This window comes from Macaca nemestrina, chromosome 5, assembly GCF_043159975.1.
Source record: "Macaca nemestrina isolate mMacNem1 chromosome 5, mMacNem.hap1, whole genome shotgun sequence".
In the NCBI taxonomy this organism is placed as follows: domain Eukaryota; kingdom Metazoa; phylum Chordata; class Mammalia; order Primates; family Cercopithecidae; genus Macaca; species Macaca nemestrina.
This window is the reverse complement of record NC_092129.1, coordinates 120,219,433-120,238,231: the sequence shown is the minus strand read 5'-3', so window position 1 is coordinate 120,238,231 and position 18,799 is coordinate 120,219,433. Positions and strand designations below refer to the sequence as shown.

Sequence of the window (18,799 nt, the reverse complement as noted above, 5' to 3'; positions counted from 1 at the left end):
TTCACAAACTTTGTTGTCTAATTTGTCACTGTTTTCTCGGGACCTAGAATGTGCAGGGAATATAACAGTGCATTTGTTGCATAAATAAATAAATAAAAGGGCATATATATATATATATATATATATATATATATATATATATATATGCTTTGTAATATCACAGTTTAGAAATATTTCATAAGGTGTTGAGTTACATTCTTCTAATACTTGAACATATTTCTCTGACTTCAGTGCAAACCCACAAAGGTAATATTGGACACTTAACCATCAAGCTGAAGCCAAACTTATATTTAATGAGCTAATCTCAACATGTTGTGCCCTGTGGGGTAATGACTGACAGATGCTTAACAAGTCATCATCGCCACGGAGTAGAGAGATGATTAGGATCAGTTTGTTGCCCTACCATATCCTCATTGGCTCTCAGTTATTTCTTCCATGTTTTGGAGAGAATATTTCTCTACTTTGTTTTTTTGACTATTTTCTTTCAAAAATAAAAGAATCTTTTTTTCTCATTACATTTTATTTTTAATTGCTGAAGCTACTTAATTTTATTTTAATTTTCAGTGTTTCAAAATAAGTTGTAGTTTTATGAACAACCAAAAAAGCTCATTAAGCTTACTGACAGTGTTTATACTAATTTGATAAACATTGGCTTACTTATTTTCTGTAATAACCAAGAAAACAGATTATCTTATAAAGCATATAAGGTGAACTGGTGCGGTGGCTCATGCCTTGTAATTCCAGCACTTTGGGGGACCCAGGTGAGCGAATCACTTGAGGTCAAGAGTTTGAGACCAGCCTAGCCAACCTGGTGAAAGCTTGTCTCTATTAAAAATACAAAAATTAGCCAGGCATGGTAGCACTTGCCTGTATTCCCAGCTAATTGGGATGCTGAGGCAGCAGAATCGCTTGAGCCTAGGAGGTGGCGGTTGCAATGAGAAGAGACGGCGCCAGGGCATTCCTGCCTGGGTGACAAGAGTGAGACTCCACGTCAATAAATAAATAAATAATAAAATAAAATATATGAGGCAATCTATAAATACATAGATACGTGTGTGTGTGTGTGTGCACGTGTGTGTGTGTGTGTGTGTAAAATGATGATTAATTTTATATTTTAACTTGGCTAGGCCATGGTGCCATAGTATCCCCTTTATGGTCAAACATCAGTTTAGATGTTGCTATGAAGGTAATTTTTTAGATGTTATTAACATTTAAGTCAGGAGACTTAGAGTAAAGAAAAGTGCCTTCCACCATGTGAGTGAGCTTCATCCAATAACTTTAAAACTTTTAGAGAAAAGACTGAGGTCCCCTAAAAAGAAAAGTATTCGGCCGGGCGCGGTAGCTCAAGCCTGTAATCCCAGCACTTTGGGAGGCCGAGACGGGTGGATCACGAGGTCAGAAGATCGAGACCATCCTGGCTAACACGGTGAAACCCCGTCTCTACTAAAAAATACAAAAAACTAGCCGGGCGAGGTGGCGGGCGCCTGTAGTCCCAGCTACTCGGGAGGCTGAGGCAGGAGAATGGCGTGAACCCGGGAGGCGGGGCTTGCAGTGAGCTGAGATCCGGCCACTGCACTCCAGCCTGGGCGACAGAGCAAGACTCCGTCTCAAAAAAAAAAAAAAAAAAAGAAAAAAGAAAAGTATTCACCCTCTAGACTGCCTTCCAATTAGAGCTGCAGCATTAACCCTTCCCTAGATCTTCAGCAGCTGGCCATGCAAATGTCAGACATGCCAACCTGCACAATCCCATGAACCAATTCCTTAAAGTACCTCTCTCTCTCTCTCTCTTCTCTCCCTCTCCTCTCTCTCTCTCTCTCTCTCCATATATATATATACACACACACACACACAGAGTACCAATAGAATGTGTGTACATAAAACACATACACCTACACACACACACATCCTATTGATACTGCTACTTTGGAGAATTCTGACTAATGCATGCACATATACAGGCAGATAGATACATAAACCATAAACAGATACATAGAAAGATACATGGATAGATATATAATAAAAAAATATGTGAGCAATAATTCTTTTTTTATAAATTTAATTATGTTAGTTGCTAATTTCCAAACTTATATCCTAAAATGTAAATAATACATTGAATAAACCATCTTAATAGTTGCATATTAACTTATAAAATAGATTTTATGCTAATGTTACATTTTTATCGATAATATATTCCTGTCAAAAATTTGAATAAGCAAAGTGCATTGGTTCCATGTGTGTTTATTTTCTACATATAAAAATTGAATTTATATTTACATTTTTTAATATTAAAATTATTTTTTGTCTATATTTACATTGAAGTTACAATTCTACAAATGATAAATTAATACTTTAGAAGTAATGAAAGAAAGCTCTTAGAAGAAATCTGATTAATATTTTGAACTAACATTGTGAGAAATTCACATTATCTCAAAGTATTTTACTGATATTTGGAACATCTAATGACCTTCTCTCTCCCCAAGACCTTGAGGAGAGAAAAATGAATTGTTTCTGAAAATTAACTGTAAAATCATTATGTAATGGATTGGCATGGTGCTACAAATTCACTTCAAAGATGCTGTCCAAGACTGTCAGATCTGGCTGTAATCTGATAAACACAGTATTAATATGTCTGGAGAACGACTGAGTGAATTGAAAGTGAGGGTCCCTGAGAAGGAAGGTGAAAAGAAGAGCCATGGAAGCAATATTAGGCAGAGTCTTCAAGCAGATTCTAAGGAGGAGTAAACGCTGATATAAAAAACTCCACTGGAACAAGCCCAGTATTAAATATGCCATCATTGTGCATGTGGGTGCTTTGAACTTTCTTTGTGTAATAAAGCATGCAAATCACATAACTCATAATCCTTAATATGTATTGAGTTCTCAGCTCACAGATCCTGTTCATAGCACATTACATACAATATTTTATGTAAGCCTCAACTCAACTAGATGAGATGTGTACTATTGTTTCCATTTCATAAAAATTATCTCCATTTTATGAAATAAATTTGCTAAAAATTGCAAAGCTAATGAGTGACAAACTAATAGTCTTAAACCAGTGTGTCTGACTTCCGAGGCTATGCTCGATTACTCTGCTAAGCTAATCTTTTCCAGATTCAGATTCTAAATTCAACAAGTTCAGTTACAATTAAAATTCAGGTTTACATTTACTTGTTCAAAGAAAGAATGTGTGCTTGATGGAGAATATACCTCTTCAGACTTTGATGTGGTTCTATTTCTTGTCACAAAATAATAGACTGTTACACATTTATAACTTAATATTCGGTTATATTTGATTTCTCAGTAGCTTTCCAAAATAGATAAAACATAACAACTCATGAATAGACACCATCTATTTCATCAGGAAATTTAGTTAGCACCATGAATTTAGTAAATACTGTTTTGATCATTAGAAAATGCACTTGGTGAAAATAAGCATAACCGTGAAAGTAAAATGAACCAAATCTTACACAGCAGCGATGCACTCTCTCTCTGAGTTCTCTTGGGGCAAAACCCCGAATATGACCTGAGGCACATTTTCTAATCTTTATTTCTTCCAGTTCATTCAAAGATGAAAATTGTTTCTTCAGCATTATTTTCCAGGGTTATTTTCTGAAGTGTTAGTTTTATTATATTTAAAAATAGAATTTCCTCTGGGAACACATGGCCTTTCATAAAATGGTATTTTTTTTTCATTTTTTTATTTCAATAATAGAGAAGTATAATAGACATTCATTTATATCAGTTGGGGTAGCAAACACTTATATGATTAGACCACCTTCTCCAGTGTTATATGGGCACCATAAAAGTTACCATGAGCCTCTGCAAGCATACATGATTTTCATTAAGATTATTAAGTGGTTAGCCTCCTGACAACTTAGGGCACTCATGGGGAGCAATTAACTCTTTGGCTACTGCCATTTAGGGGAGGAGCTTGGCCAGAGTCAAAGAATCTGGGCTGTGTAAGAGGAAAATGTATTCAGGGAACAGCTAAGCATAGCTTAATGTACTCAGGGCTTTTTGGCCACTCTTCACCAGAAATGTTTTATTTATTTTGTTCCTTTCCTCTTTTTTGTTTTCCCTAAGATTTTTTGTTATTGTTTTAAGGATGCTACCAAAGGGTAAAATGGAACCAAGTTTGTCAATGCAGTTTTGTTTTGTTTTCTAACGTATTAACTCAATATTTGTTGAATGCCTCCAAATCAAAGCTTGGTATTAGGTTTTGGTAATTTAATGGGAAAAGGGGCATTGTGCTTATTCCCTATGCTCACAAGTTATTCTCTAGTTGGTTAAAATGCAGAAAATTATACAAACTGTGTGTGTCATTTATTTATGGCAACTGCAAACATGGAAGTCTCTTCATGGTTTGGCATTTGAGTTCTTGAATATTGAGTATAGTTAGGATTAAATCAATATCTATGCCCTTTTCCTTTCTAAATAGTAAAGTGTTGCAAACACTTTCGTTTAAAAGGGTCATTTTTAGGCCAATTAAAATTGTTAAGGTAAAAACTGAGAATTATTTTTTTAAAAATCTGAATTATTAACAATTGCAATTGTTGTTGATAATAAAAACACACTTTATCCACTAGCAATATTGTATTTTCTTAATCCTGCTAATAACATAAAATGTATCATTATTACCTAAATATTAAGTTTTAAATAAAAACTTGTTAGAATAATATAAATATAGTACAAAAATTAACTGCAACATAATATATATGAAAATTAAAGACAAAATAATATATATCAATATGTTGCATGCTTCAATATTCATTTCGTATGTATTTTATGAAATCACACTTAATAATTTTAGGCAGAATGATCGATAGACATATACTCATATCATATAGATGATATAAGTATATATATGAGTATATATGCATACACTAGTATATATATATTAATAGTTTCTAATGTTATGTAATTAACTTTGAAAATAACATTAACCTTTAAGGTAAGCAATAGTCCCTTATTTTAATATTGCATACTAAGTAATTACAAATAGTTCAACATACATGATTTCTGAAAGATTTAAATAATAAAGATTTTTAAGTTCATTAAAATCATAAGAATTAAACAGAACTAATAAATCTTATTGAACCATGAATCTCCTAAATAATAAAATAAGATTGGTAGTGTATTAATAAGAGTGTTGTACCTGTGAAACACCTTTACGCTTTCTTTTTAAAAATAAAAAATCACAATAAAGCTGTTAAAAATCATCATATCTGATCAGTTGTAAGAAATCTTAAATAAACAACCATGTCCAAAGGAAACACTATCCTCAGAGTGCCATTGAGGAGGAAAAAAATGTTGATCATTAACATGAGAATAAACATCCAACAAAACTAGCATGAGTATCTCTAGATTTATGGCCAAAACTTTTCTAAACAAACTGAAAAATCATACAGTTTCATATGCAATTGACTTTTCATGGCTCTATGTATATGCTGGCAGACAATGGGGGAAAATCTTAGAAATCAAAAGCAATCATAAGTACTTCGTGACTAAATAAAGATTCTCTAGCAATCCCCCAGATCCTGTTTCTCAAAGGAGGTGAAAATTATATTCTTTGTACATCCAAGGAGGTATAAGGTATAAGCACAGGTTGTTCTTGATTCAAACCGAATGAATATCCTTAAGAAAATGACAGAAAATTTAGTGAAAATGTTTTGTAGAGAATAAGTAAAAATAACTGGTTAAAGAAATGCTTATGATTACAATTAGAGATCTTTGTAGTTGTGTTCAGCTAGGCAGTGTTTTTATCTAGTAACAGAAAAATAATTTCTAGGTGGAATCAAGTATAACTTACCCCAACCATTAGCCAAGGAAGCTTGCAACCCTAGGAGGCTTCTGATTACGGTTAATGTCTGCTAGCATGTATCACTTTGTTTCTCAGAAGCCTAATCCAATAAAGCTTCCTTTATATGTGGCTTCTGAAACACAGCACTAAAAGCCTTAACCTTTTGCAGTATAAAGGTAAAGTCATTAAAGCCATGTGCAGGCTGACATAAGGCCTGGCCTTTATTTAGCTAATCTGGAGATGAATATAGCAAATCACCATCTGGAGCTTTGTGTAAATCCATAAACAAAATACTTCTCTACAATTTAATTATTCCCTATTTTATTTGTAACTCACAATTTTCATTGCTAACTTCATATGTCTCAGTCTGAATGCTTTCTAGTGTTTTGAGAGATTATTACTTTTTTTTTTTTTTTTTTTTTTTTTTGTAAAAAACTCAGATACAGACAGTAGGAGAAAGAAAAAGGCTTTCTGTTGCTAGGGAAACCTGATGCTGAAGGTTTAGTAACAACCTCCGATAGTGTTGTACAGCAAAGGCTGTCAGGGTAAGAGAACAGAAAGGGGGCCTGCTGATGCGAAGAATGATTTTAGTATGTTACTTATTGATTCCATGATGATCTTTATAAAAGAAATAATACAGAATCTATCTTTTTCTAAAGGAGAATTATGGGACCATAACAAAGAAAGCCTCAAGAAATTTATACCATTGAAAGGTAGAATAAATGAAATCTCACCTCTATCTGTGAGTTTATAGAAAGAACAGTTACTAAGTGTGTTAGAATTTTGTCAAATTAAGATTCTATTAGTATATCCTGAACCCACAGTCCCAGTTGGACATTGGCTTTAATAGTATCTTTATATTTTCAAATTACTAAATTAAACATAAATCGTTTGTATTATACTTGATCCTGCGGTGTGTGAAACATATATTTAATCAATCTCCTAATGAAAGGAAATATTTTAAAATATTAAAATCACACTGTAGACAAACTATTTCTATCTGTAGCAATAAATAAAATTATACATATGTGTATATGTTTTAATATGATTTATTCTTAATATAATTTATATAATATTTACACATTTTTCATGAATCAAAATGCTACTAACATTTTGTTATCTAAAGTGAAGAACTTTTATCTGTTGACTCATGGAAATGAGTTATTCATGATTATACATTGTGGCCTCCCAAGACAATTTACGCTGAACATAACATAGTATCATGATGCACATATCCATTTGTATCTGGAAAACAGTTCATCTACTATATTTTGCTTCTGTAAGATGTAGAAGTTTCCTCCCTTTCTCCCTCTCTTCTTTTCTCTCCCTTCTTTACATTATCTTTCTTACTGTTACTTTCTCTTCCTTCTTCCTTCCTTTCTTCACTTTTCTTTCTCCTGCATCTCCCATTATTTCTTTCTTTCTTTCTTGTATCTTTCCCCTACCTTCCCCCTCTCCTCCACTCCCTCCCTTCCCTCCCCCTCCCTGTGTACCTTCTTTTCCCCTCACCTTCCCTCCCCTTTCTCTTCCCCCTCCTTTCTCTCCCCCTCCCCCTCCTCGCCCTCTTCGCCCCCTCCTCCACTCCCCCATTCCCTTCCCTTCCCCCTTTGCTCCCTGTCCCCCATCCCTTCCTCCTCCTTTTCCCCGTTGCCTTCCCTTCCCCCTCTGCTCCCCTCCCCCTTCCCTTCTCCCTCCTTTTATCCATTTCCTTCCCTTCCCCCTCTTTTCCCCTCTCCTCTTCCCCCTCCCCTCTTGCCATCACCTTTCCCTCCCTTTCCTTCTCCCCTCCTCCTTTCCCTTCCTCCTTCCCTCCCCATTCCCTTCCCTTGCAACTCCCCTCCCCCTTCTCTTCCCTTCCCTTCCCCTCCCCGCTAACCCTCCCCTTTCCCTCCTCTCCCCTCCCCATTCCCTTCCCTCCCACTTCCCTCCCTGCTCCTCTCCTCTTCCCATCTCCTTCCCTCCTCCCTCCCCTCAACTCCCCTCCACTCCCCTCCCCCTTCCATCCGCCTTCCCTTCCATCTCTCCTCCTCCCATCATCCTCCCCTCTCCTCTTCCCCTCCTCCCCTTCTCTTCCCCCTTCCCTCCCTCTCCCTCTCCCTTCCCCCTTCCCTCCCTCTCCCTCTCCCTTCCCCCTTCCCACCCCTCCCCTCCTCTCCCTCTCCCTCTCCCCTTTAATTATTGCTGTCTTTGTTTTTGGTTTTTTTTTGTTTGTTTTTTTTTTTGTTTTTTTTTTTTTTGAAGACAAGTCTCACTCTGTCACCCAGGCTGGAGTGCAATGGCACAATCTTAGCTCACTATAACCTCTGCCTTCTGGGTTCAAGCAATTTTCCTGCCTCAGCTCCCACAGTAGCAGGAATTACAGGTGCCTCCTCCACCATGCCCGGCCAATTTTTGTATTTTTAGTAGAGATGAGTTTTTGCCATGTTGGCCAGGCTGGTCTCAAAACCTGCCCTCAAGTGATCCACCTACCCAAAGTGCTAGGATTATAGGTGTGAGCCACCACACCTGGTCCCTTTCCTTCTTACTTTCAAATGACATTTGATAGAAGAACAAAAAGAAACAAGACAGAAATTTAACTATGAAGACATCTGTGGAAGAGATATGTAGATAGAGAAAACACTGATTAAAAATATCCTAAAGTAGGCCAGAGATGACTGGAGTAGAAACTACAAATGGGAGCATGACAGGACAAGAGGCTAAAGCAATAAAGGATAAATCAGAATGTGGACGTCTCCCTGTTGTTCATTTTATGGACTTTGGCTTTTACTTTATCTCATGGAAAGTTCATGGAGGTGTTGAGAAGAGAAAATACACAACTTGATTGTCAATTAAAGCATTACTTTAATTTTGTGGTGACTAGAGTGAGAGGTGTGTGGAAATGGGAAGATGCTAAACCAGATTAGAGGTTATTATATCCATTCAGACACAGGCTAGCAGTGGCTTGGATCAAGTTGGCAGTAATGAAGGTAATGTTGGATTCTGGATATAGATTTGAACAGAATTTAGAGAAGAGATGATGAATTTGTTGTGACGTATGAAAGAAATATATCCCAAATCTATAAAAATTTAAGTTTAACACCTCAAACTACAAGAATCTTAGAAAATAATCTAGGGAACACCATTCTGGACATTAGCCTTGGGAAAGAATTTATGACTAGGACCTCAAAAGCAATTGCAATAAAATCAAAAATTGACAAGTGGGACCTAATTAAACTAAAGAGCCTCTGCATAGCAAAAGAAACTATCAACATTGTAAACAAATACCCTACAGAATGGGAGAAAATATTTGCAAAAAAAAAAATAACACAAAAGACATAAACACTTCTCAAAAGAAGACATCCCAAAGGCCAAGAAACATGAAAAAATGCCCAATATCAGAGAAAAACTGATCATCAGAGAAATACACATCAAAACCATGAGATATCCTCACATACCAGTACAAATGGCTATTATTAAAAAGTCAAAAAACAACAGATGTTGGTGAGGCTGCTGAGAAAAAAAGAATGCTTACACACTCCTGGTGGGAATGCAAATTAGTTCAGCCACTGTGGAAAGCAGTGTGGAGATTTCTCAAAGAACGTAGAACTACCATTTGAACCAGCAATCCCATTACTGTGTATATATACAAAAGCACATAAATTGTTCCACTGAAAAGACATAAGCACTTACATGTTCATTTCAGCACTATTCACAACAGCAAAGACAAACTCAACATAGGCGCCCATCAATGGTGGACTGGATAAACAAAATGTAGTACTTATTCAACATGGAATACTATGAATCTATTTTTAAAAAGGAAGAAAACCATGTCCTTTGCAGCACGATAGATGCATCTGGAGGCCATTATCCTAAGTGAATTAATGAGAATGAGAAAATCAAATTCTTAATGTTCTCATTTATAAGTGGGAGCTCAACACTGGGCACTCATGGACATAAAGATGGCAACAACAGACGCTGGACACTACTAGAGGAAGGAGGGGGAGAGAGAGAGGCAAGGGTTGAAAGACTGTTGGGTTATTTTAGTGCCGGGGTGATGGGATCATTCTTACACCCAACTTCAACTTCACACAATGTGCCCAGGTAACAAGCCTGCACATGTGCTCCCAAATCTAAAATAAAAGTTGAAAAAAAGAGAAAGATATCACAAATTTAACCACTGTACATTATCTTCACTGCTGTCACTCTGGTTGAAACCATCACCATTTATCCCAAGAGTTAATGCAAACGTCCTTTAATAGATCTTTTTGTTTCCACTCTTGCCCACCTCCCTCTTCCCGTGTTTATTTTTGGGAGAATAGCCACAGTGATCTTTTTAAAAATTAAGATATATAGTGGCAAATATTTAACCAAACTTTGTATTATTTTCTGCTTCACTTAGAATAACAGACCAGAGTGGTAACAAGGACCTGAAAGGCCTTTCCGGATCTGTTTTTCTGTTACCTCTTTGATTTTCTTTTATTGATTACCCTGTTCCAAACATATTAGTTTTCATGTTTTTTCTCAGAGACAGCAAGGAGGTTAGTGCTTTAGCTTCTTTTCTCAGTGTTACCCTTCTCAGAACACTCTTCTCTCAACTATCTTGACTCAGGTAAACTGTCTCACCTTCAAGTGTATGAGTAACCTTACCTTCCAGAATATACCTACCTTAACCTTTCCACGTAATATTACAACTTGCTATTCTCATTTCAATCTGCTCCACCCAGTTCCATTTTAGTTTGCGCAGAATATGTCACCATTGAGATACTATTTAAACTGCTTATGAATATGTGTACTGTATAGTTGTCATTCTTCCTGTTGATTGAAATTATTAAGAGTCTAAGGATCTTTATTTTTTTCCATCATGTACAGTTGCATAGGACACTGTGTTCCACTTAGTAAGTGTTCAATAATTTTTTGCTGAATAAGCAAATGAAAGAATAATGACTATAAGTCTTATGACCTGGGATAATGGAGAAGTCAAGTTTTATTTTACAAGTGGGGGAAGAATATGAAAAAAGTAGGTTTGGGGTGGAGTGGGAAAGGAAGTCAAGTATTAGCACTTGGCACTTTAAGTTTGAGAGGACTATTAAACATGCAAGTGATGAAACTATGAAAGTAGGTAAATAGCCATGTTTGTGGGTCAGACAAGGGATCCAAGTTAGAGATAAACATTTGGGAGTTGTTAACACACAGATTATTCATAAAGCTATGGGACTAGAGAAGATTTCAGCAAAATTTGGAGATGTTGAAAATGAAGAAGAATCAGCACATGAAAGTGCAAAGGGATACTATCTGAAGTGGAAGAAAAAACAAGACAGAATGAAGTCCCTGAGGCAGGTGAAGTAAACATTTCAAGAAGGGAATGATGCCGGGCGCGGTGGCTCACGCCTGTAATCCCAGCACTTTGGGAGGCCGAGGCGGGCGGATCACAAGGTCAGGAGATCGAGACCACGGTGAAACCCCGTTTCTACTAAAAATACAAAAAATTAGCCGGGCGCGGTGGCGGCGCCTATAGTCCCAGCTACTCAGGAGGCTGAGGCAGGAGAATGGCGTGAACCCGGGAGGCGGAGCTTGCAGTGAGCCGAGATGGCGCCACTGCACTCCAGCCTGGGCGACAGCGCGAGACTCTGTCTCAAAAAAAAAAAAAAAAAAAAAAAAAAAAAAAAGAAGGGAATGATAATCTGTGCCATATACTGCAGAGAGATATTTAGAACACTGGACTATAGGCATTTTCAAGTATATAACTTGTATGTGTAGCTGAAGAAATGAGAATCATCATTCTGCCACAACAGTCCAAGGAAGTGTGATCCAGTGGGCTACCTCAGGCTTCTCTGTTTCTGGCATCCAGTGTGACTGTCTCTACTTTATACCTCAATACCTATGAGGTGAGGAAGGTATCTCTCAAAATTCTTGATGAGAGTAAGACTACAGATCCTTCCTAGTCTAAGTTTCCTATACTTAAAAAGGAAGTTATTTTCTTCCCCAACACTCTCAGCCTGAAAGCAAGGGGAAAAAAATTATTCCTCAAACTCCATTCTCTCTAAATACCCTCTCCTTAATTCATGGATTGAGTTTTTGGAACTATAAGCTCCCCCATACCCAAAATTGCCAGTTGCCATTAAGTACTTAGTTTTCTTTAAGTGTCATTTGATACATTATTAGTGAGAGAATATATTATTATAGAATTATTATTAGAGACTATATGAGACAATTCTTATTGTCCCACACATTCCATTCAAGACGGTCAAGGGAAAGTTACAGTATTAAAGTTTGTGAATATATCCTCTGGGAAAATTAGCCCACCCTGTCACAGATTTGATGTGCTACACAGATCTATCCTGTGGGGTTTGGGAATTTAGACAACTAAACCTAATTTTTCATGCCAATGTTGTTCTCCTTTCAGATCTTTAAAAACAGTCACTCATATCTGAAAAACCTTCTCACTTATTTGTAGGGAATTTTCTTATCTCATGGCTCCTGACAACAACAATAATCAGACAATAAGTGATTATCCCAATATCTGGGTTTTTCAGAGACAATAGAGTATAGTTGAAAACTTGGGCCCTTAGGACCTTGAATCAAACCTGGCTCTTCCAGTTACCAGTTATGTGACCTTAAGAAAATTACAAATTTTTGTATCTGTAAAACTAATATCATAGTAATGCCTATATTTGAGGACTGCTAAGAGGATCACAAATCAATGAATGTCACACACACACACACACACTAGAGAGAAAGATAAAGCACATGAAAAGTATTTAGCACATGGCTACTGTCCCACATATTTTAACTGGTATTATTCCAAATTCATGGCCAGAGCTGCACATCGTCATGTCAGATGCTCTTATGGTTTCATGACAGTGTGAGATGAAAATATGTCTCTATGTTTTTTCTGTCTTCATTTACTCTTTGCTCTTGATATTTTGCAGTTGTTTCTTGAACAAAATCAAAGGCATGGACCTATAGGCAAACACACACACACACATTCTTAAACACTTAAACATTCTTACAATACTTACAAACATTTACCAAAGATGCACATAAGGGGAATTCAAGAACGTGACTCTACACACAACAAAATTAGCCATTTAAAAATTAGGGATCCCATTTATTTCTTGAGTGTTTCAAACATCAACATTCTTCAGTGGAACCTTTACCTAAACTTTCCACAAACATTCTCCAAAATAAAGAATATTTTTGTTATCAGAAAAAGTTCAATTTCTCAAAATAAATAAAATACTGTAAATAACAATGAGCACTGTAAAAAACTAAAACAATAGACCATTCTCTCATTTCATGTACTAAAAATATTTAAGTATAACTATCTCAATTCTCAGAGCAACTCATTGCAGAGATTTATGTTTTACAGCTCTTGAAACTTTATTCCCTGCAACCTGCCTACTAGCAATTTTAATTCCTTCCATCCCTGGGGATCTCCCTCTTGACACTGTTAATCCCTTGAGTTAGTTATCTTTGTCTCCTTTTTCTGAAAACTTGAAAGACTAGTTCCCCTTTTTCTCATTATCTGCTTACTTTTAAATCTCTTTCAATTTTCTCTTATGCTTCCACAATCCCCCTAAAATAACTTTCTTGATGGTGACCAGTAACCTCCTTATTACTACTTCAAAAGGCCTCATCATTCTTTTTCTAACATCTAGGATTAAATTTCAGTTCTATCTTTTACTAGTTGTATGACCTTTGTCGACCCATTAAAATTATATGAATCTCAGATTTTTACTTCTCAGATTGGTTGTAAAGAGAAGACTCTAAAACATTTCTGAAAGCACCCAATATAATAAATGGGATTTTTCTTTCTGACTCTGTTCATTCTGTCTTCCTTTTGCCTGTTTAAATCTTTTGACTCTGGCCTCTTCCCTGAAAATTTTGGTTTGTGTGGCTGCTATGATACCACACTCTGTTACTCTTTTGTCTTTCTTTCACTGATCCAGCCCTGCGCTCCTGACTACAAAGTGTAGTGGATTGACAATGGATGGTACTGACTTGGCCCTCAGTTCTGCCCAGTCTCTCTCTCTCTCATCAACCTATTTATGTTTGTGAAAATCTAGGCTTGTAATTTCAAATTTTACATGGCTCTAATGAACACCTATTTTTTTTTTTCTTAATTTTTAGTAGAGATAAGGTTTTGCCATGTTGCCCAGGGTGGTCTCAAATCCGTGGGCTCAAGTGATCCTCCTGCCTTGACCATCCAAATGTTGGGACTACAGGCATGAGTCAGCACATCCAGCCTCTAATGAACACTTTTATCTTTATTAAAAATATCAATTCTTCATTTATTTTCTAAGTACCTACTCACAGGCTCTCATCATGTCCCTGATTTCAGTCCTCTTCTTGCATGACTGTAGGCATAAAAATGACCAAGAAGGTCATTTGATCAATGCTACCTATTGGGGAGTTTTTTTCTGAACTGGTAATTTTTCCAGTACCTGAACTTCAAATAAATTCCACATTAAAAAAACAAAAACAAAAACAAAAACACCTCTGATGAGGTCAGAGTTTCCCACATCAAAAACTTCTATTGGCCTGTGCAAACTAATACTAGTTGTGGTATAACTTAATCACATGCTCACTACTTGTTAGTTTGTTCAAGGTGCTATAACAAAGTACCATATACTGGGTAGCTTATAAACAACAGAAATTTATTTCTTGCAGTTCTGGAGATAGAGAAGTCCAAGATCAGGGCTCCAGTAGATACAGTGTCTAGGGCTCCAGCAGATATAGTGTCTGGTGATGGCTCCTTTCCTGGTTCAAAGAAAGTGCCTTTTTGTCATATCCATACATGGTGGAAGTGGAGAACTCTAGTCTCTTTAGCCTCTTATAAGGCCACTAACCCTATTCATGAGGACTCTGTCCTATGATCTAATTACCTCCCCAGAACTCTACCTCTTAATACCAATATCTTGGGGGTTAGAATCTCAAAATATACATTTTTTTTTTTGGTGGGGGGTTGGGTATAAATATTCAGACCCTAGCAATACTTTTTGTTGTATTAAATAATATGCAAATACTGTCATATTTTTATACAAATGGAATCTAATGAAGTGGGTATTTTCTCCCATTGCTCAAATGAATGTCAGGAAAATTAAGCAGAATGTGTAAAGACCACAAAACTTTTGATTCATTCTCAGAAACTGTAGGCTTCAAAATCTGTACACTTGCTATTAAACTATATCACTTCCAAGACAAGGTAGGAATCCACTTCTAGATTCCTTAACGGAGCTACTTCATTATCTGGCCTCAAATCTTGTTTCAGTTTTATTTTCCACTCATCTTCACATACTATATTATTCTTAAGTAAAACTGACCAATTTATATCACATTCTGGAAAAGACAAAACTGTAGAAACAGAAAACAGAGGGGTTAACTACCAACAGATGAGGGAAACTTTTCGAGGTCTTAGAAATGCTCTATATCTAGATTAAGTGGTGTTTATGCAACTATATGTGTTTATCAAAACTAGTGTACTATACACTAAAGATGATATATTTTTCTGGATGTAAATTATAACTTGATAAATACTTTTTAAAACTGCCAAAACCATCATTGTATTAGCCAGGGTTCTCTAGAGAAACAGAACTCATAGTAGGAGCGCTCTCTCTCTCTCTCTCTCTCTCTGTATATATATATATAATATATATACACACATACACGTACATATATAGTACGGTACCATACAGATAATGTTTTATATATGTAAGATATATATACACACACACACATGTAAATATATACTATGGTACCATATAGATAGATATGTTTTATATATGTGATATATATATATACACACACACACATGCACACACACACTGAGCATAACAAATATACTCAAAAGAGTTTTATTCTGTTCTCTCACTTGATTGTAACAGTCAACACAGAAGACTTTTGTGACCAGATGTATAGAGGTTTCTCTTCACCACCAAGCAATCAATTCTGCAGTGGACACTAACTGGATGACCTCCAATTCAATTCTGACATTATAAACCTAAAGACAGCAACAGATCCCACAGGTTGAGAGTTCAGTTTCACAAAACTGCCCCACACCCTCCACCCCACTTCAGACACCAGTAACAAGTCTGGGCCTCCAGATCTTCTGACCAATAAGCTTCCAGTTGGGGTTCCCACAACCCTCTCTTCAGCTTCAATTAATTTGCTACAATGGCTGACAGAACTCAGGGAAACATTTATGTTTATCAGTTTATTATGAAGGATATTAAAAGGTTACAGATAAAGAAATGCATAGGGTAAGGTATCAGGAAATCAGTGAAGATCTTTCATGCCCTCACTCAGTGTACCACCCTCCAGAAATTGCCTCATGTTCAGCTGTCCAGAAACTCTCCAAACCCAGGTTTGGGAGTTTTATGGAAGCTTCATCACATAAGCATGATCGACAACCACATACAAATGTGACTGGAAAAAAGAGGTGTGATCTAACACTAATAGACCACGTGGAGAAACCCAGGAAGGTCTGTCTGTTCAGATTCTTCTTTGTCTCTCTGTGTAGCATTCATTCTTTCAGAGTATGGGGCAGGATGCCTTCTGACATGAGGGTCTTGAGATTACAGTCCTGCCTTTGGCAGATGAAAGTGAGGCCCCTACACAGAGTCCCTATTGGGGCACTGCCTAGTGGAGTTGTGAGAAGAGGGCCACCATTCTCCAGACCCCAGAATGGTAGATCCACTCACAGCTTCCATGGTGTGCCTGAAAAAGTTAGTCAGTCAATGCCAACCCATGAAAGCAGCTGAGAGAGGAGACATACCCTGCAAAAGCCACAAGGGTGAAGCTGCCCAAGGCTGTGGGAGTGACCTGGACATGAGTGTGACCTGGACATGAGACATGGTGTCAAAGAAGATCATTTTAGAGCTCTAGGATTTAACTGCACTGCTGGATTTCAGACTTGTATGGGGCCTGCAGCCCCTTTTTTGGCCAATTTCTCCCATTTGGAATGTCCGTATATACCCGATGCCTGTACCACCACTGAATCTAGGAAGTATCTAACTTGCTTTTGATTTTTCAGGCTCATAGGCAGCAGGGACTAGCATTGTTTCAGGTGAAACTGTGGACTGTGGACTTTTGAATTAATACTGAAATGAGTTAAGATTTTGGAGGACTGTTGGGAAGGAATGATTTGTTTTGAAATGTGAGGACATGACATTTGGGATGAGCCTGAGGGGCAATGATATGGTTTGGCTGTGTCCCCACCCAAATCTAATCTTGAATTCCTATGTTGTGGGAGGAACATGGTGGGAGGTAATTGAATCATGGGGGCAGGTCTTTTTCACACTGTTCTTGTAATAGTGAATAAGTCTTATAAGATTTGATGGTTTTAAAAAGGGGAGTCTCCCTGCAGAAGCTCTCTTCTCTTGTTTGACACCATGTGAGATGTGCCTTTTACCTTGCATCATGATTGTGATTCTTCCCTAGCCATGTAGAACTGTAAACCTATTAAAACTCTTTGTTTTGTAAATTGCCCAGTCTCAGGCATGTCTTTATCAGCAGCATGAAAACAAACTAATACAACTGCAAAGCACCCTCCTTTTTAATTAGTTAAATGTTACATTTTCAAGATCTAGATTTAGAATTACTGACTTCAACATTTGAAGACAATGATTCATTATCCATATATTAATAATCATGGCATTAAGGAGAATAATTTCAATAAAAAGGCTGTGACTAATTAAACTACTCATTAATATCAGAAATATTTGAAAAATTTAAAGTGTATTAAAAAGAAAAACAATAATCAAAATGGTCAAGAGAAAAGAAAGAGAAAGAAGACAAATAAAATGAATATTTTTGAGTACCTGATTTTTGTCATGCTTGATGTTAGCATTTTCACATAATATACAACTGTATTTTGACAATAGCAACTTTACAAAGTAAGTACAGTTATGCACCACATAATAAAATTTTGGTCAACAATAAACTGCATATACAATGGTGATCTCATAAGTTTATAATGGAGCTAAAAAATTCAAATTACCTAGTGGTATCTTGGTGATTTTGATTCTGTGTAAGCCTAGACTAATGTGTGTGTTTCTGTCTTAGTTTTAAACAAAACTTTAAAAAGTAAAAATATATTAAAAATTAAAATTAGAGAAAAACATATAGAATAAGTATATGGAGAAATAATACATTTTTGTATAGCTGTACAATGTGTTTGTTTTAAGCTAAGTGTTTTTACCAGAGTCAAAAAGTTAAAAAAGAATTTAAAAGTTTATAAACTAAAAAGTTACAGTAAGTTGAGGTTAATTTATTATTTAAAAAAATCTTTTAAATTTACTGTAGTATAAGTATACAGTGTTTATAAAGTCTACAGTAGCATACAATAATGTCCTAGGCCTTCACATTCACTCACCACTCATTCACTGATTCACCCAGAGCAACTGCCAGTCCTGTGAGTGCAGTTTATGGTAAGTGCCCTATACAAGTGTACCGTATTTTATCTTTTATGCAATATTTTCAGTGTACTTTTTCATTTTTAGATATGTGTAGGTAGACAAATAATTTATCATTGTGTTAAAATTGCCTACAATATTCATTATAGTAACATGTTGTATAGTTGTATAGCCTATATTTATCAGATTCACATACACACTATTAAAATTGCGATTAGTTACACTGATACGGTTTGGTTCTGTGTCTCTACACCAATCTCATCTAGAATTGTCATCCTCAAAATGCCCAAGTGTAGAGGGAGGAACCTGGTGGGAGGTGATTGGATCATGGGTGCGGTTTCCCCCATGCTGTTCTTGTGATAGTGAGTTCTCACCAGATCTGATGGTTTCATGAGTTTGACAGTTCCTCCTTCAAACACTCTTTCTCTCTCACTTTTTATCTCTCTCTCCCTCCAGCGACCACGTAAGATATGCCTGCTTCCCCTTCTGCCATGATTGTATGTTTCCTGAGGCCTTCCCAGCCATGTGAAACTGTCAATTAAACCTCTTTCCTTTACCACCAGTCTTGGACATTTCTTTACAAAAGTGTGAGAACAGACTAATACAT

At 36.5% G+C, this 18,799-nt stretch overlaps 1 long non-coding RNA gene across 2 annotated transcripts in view; it reads right to left on the bottom strand.

Annotated features, from left to right (window-relative positions):
• The window catches only part of LOC139363376 (uncharacterized), a 321,840-nt gene that overhangs the window by 224,483 nt on the left and 78,558 nt on the right, over window positions 1-18,799 (bottom strand). The window contains exon 3 of one of the 2 annotated variants that reach the window (XR_011623636.1): window positions 12,688-12,739. The exons of the other annotated variant lie outside the window; for it this stretch is intronic. This is a non-coding gene — a long non-coding RNA (uncharacterized lncRNA). Of the gene's footprint in view, window positions 1-12,687; window positions 12,740-18,799 lie in introns of those variants that run through there. 2 annotated transcript variants of the gene reach the window in all.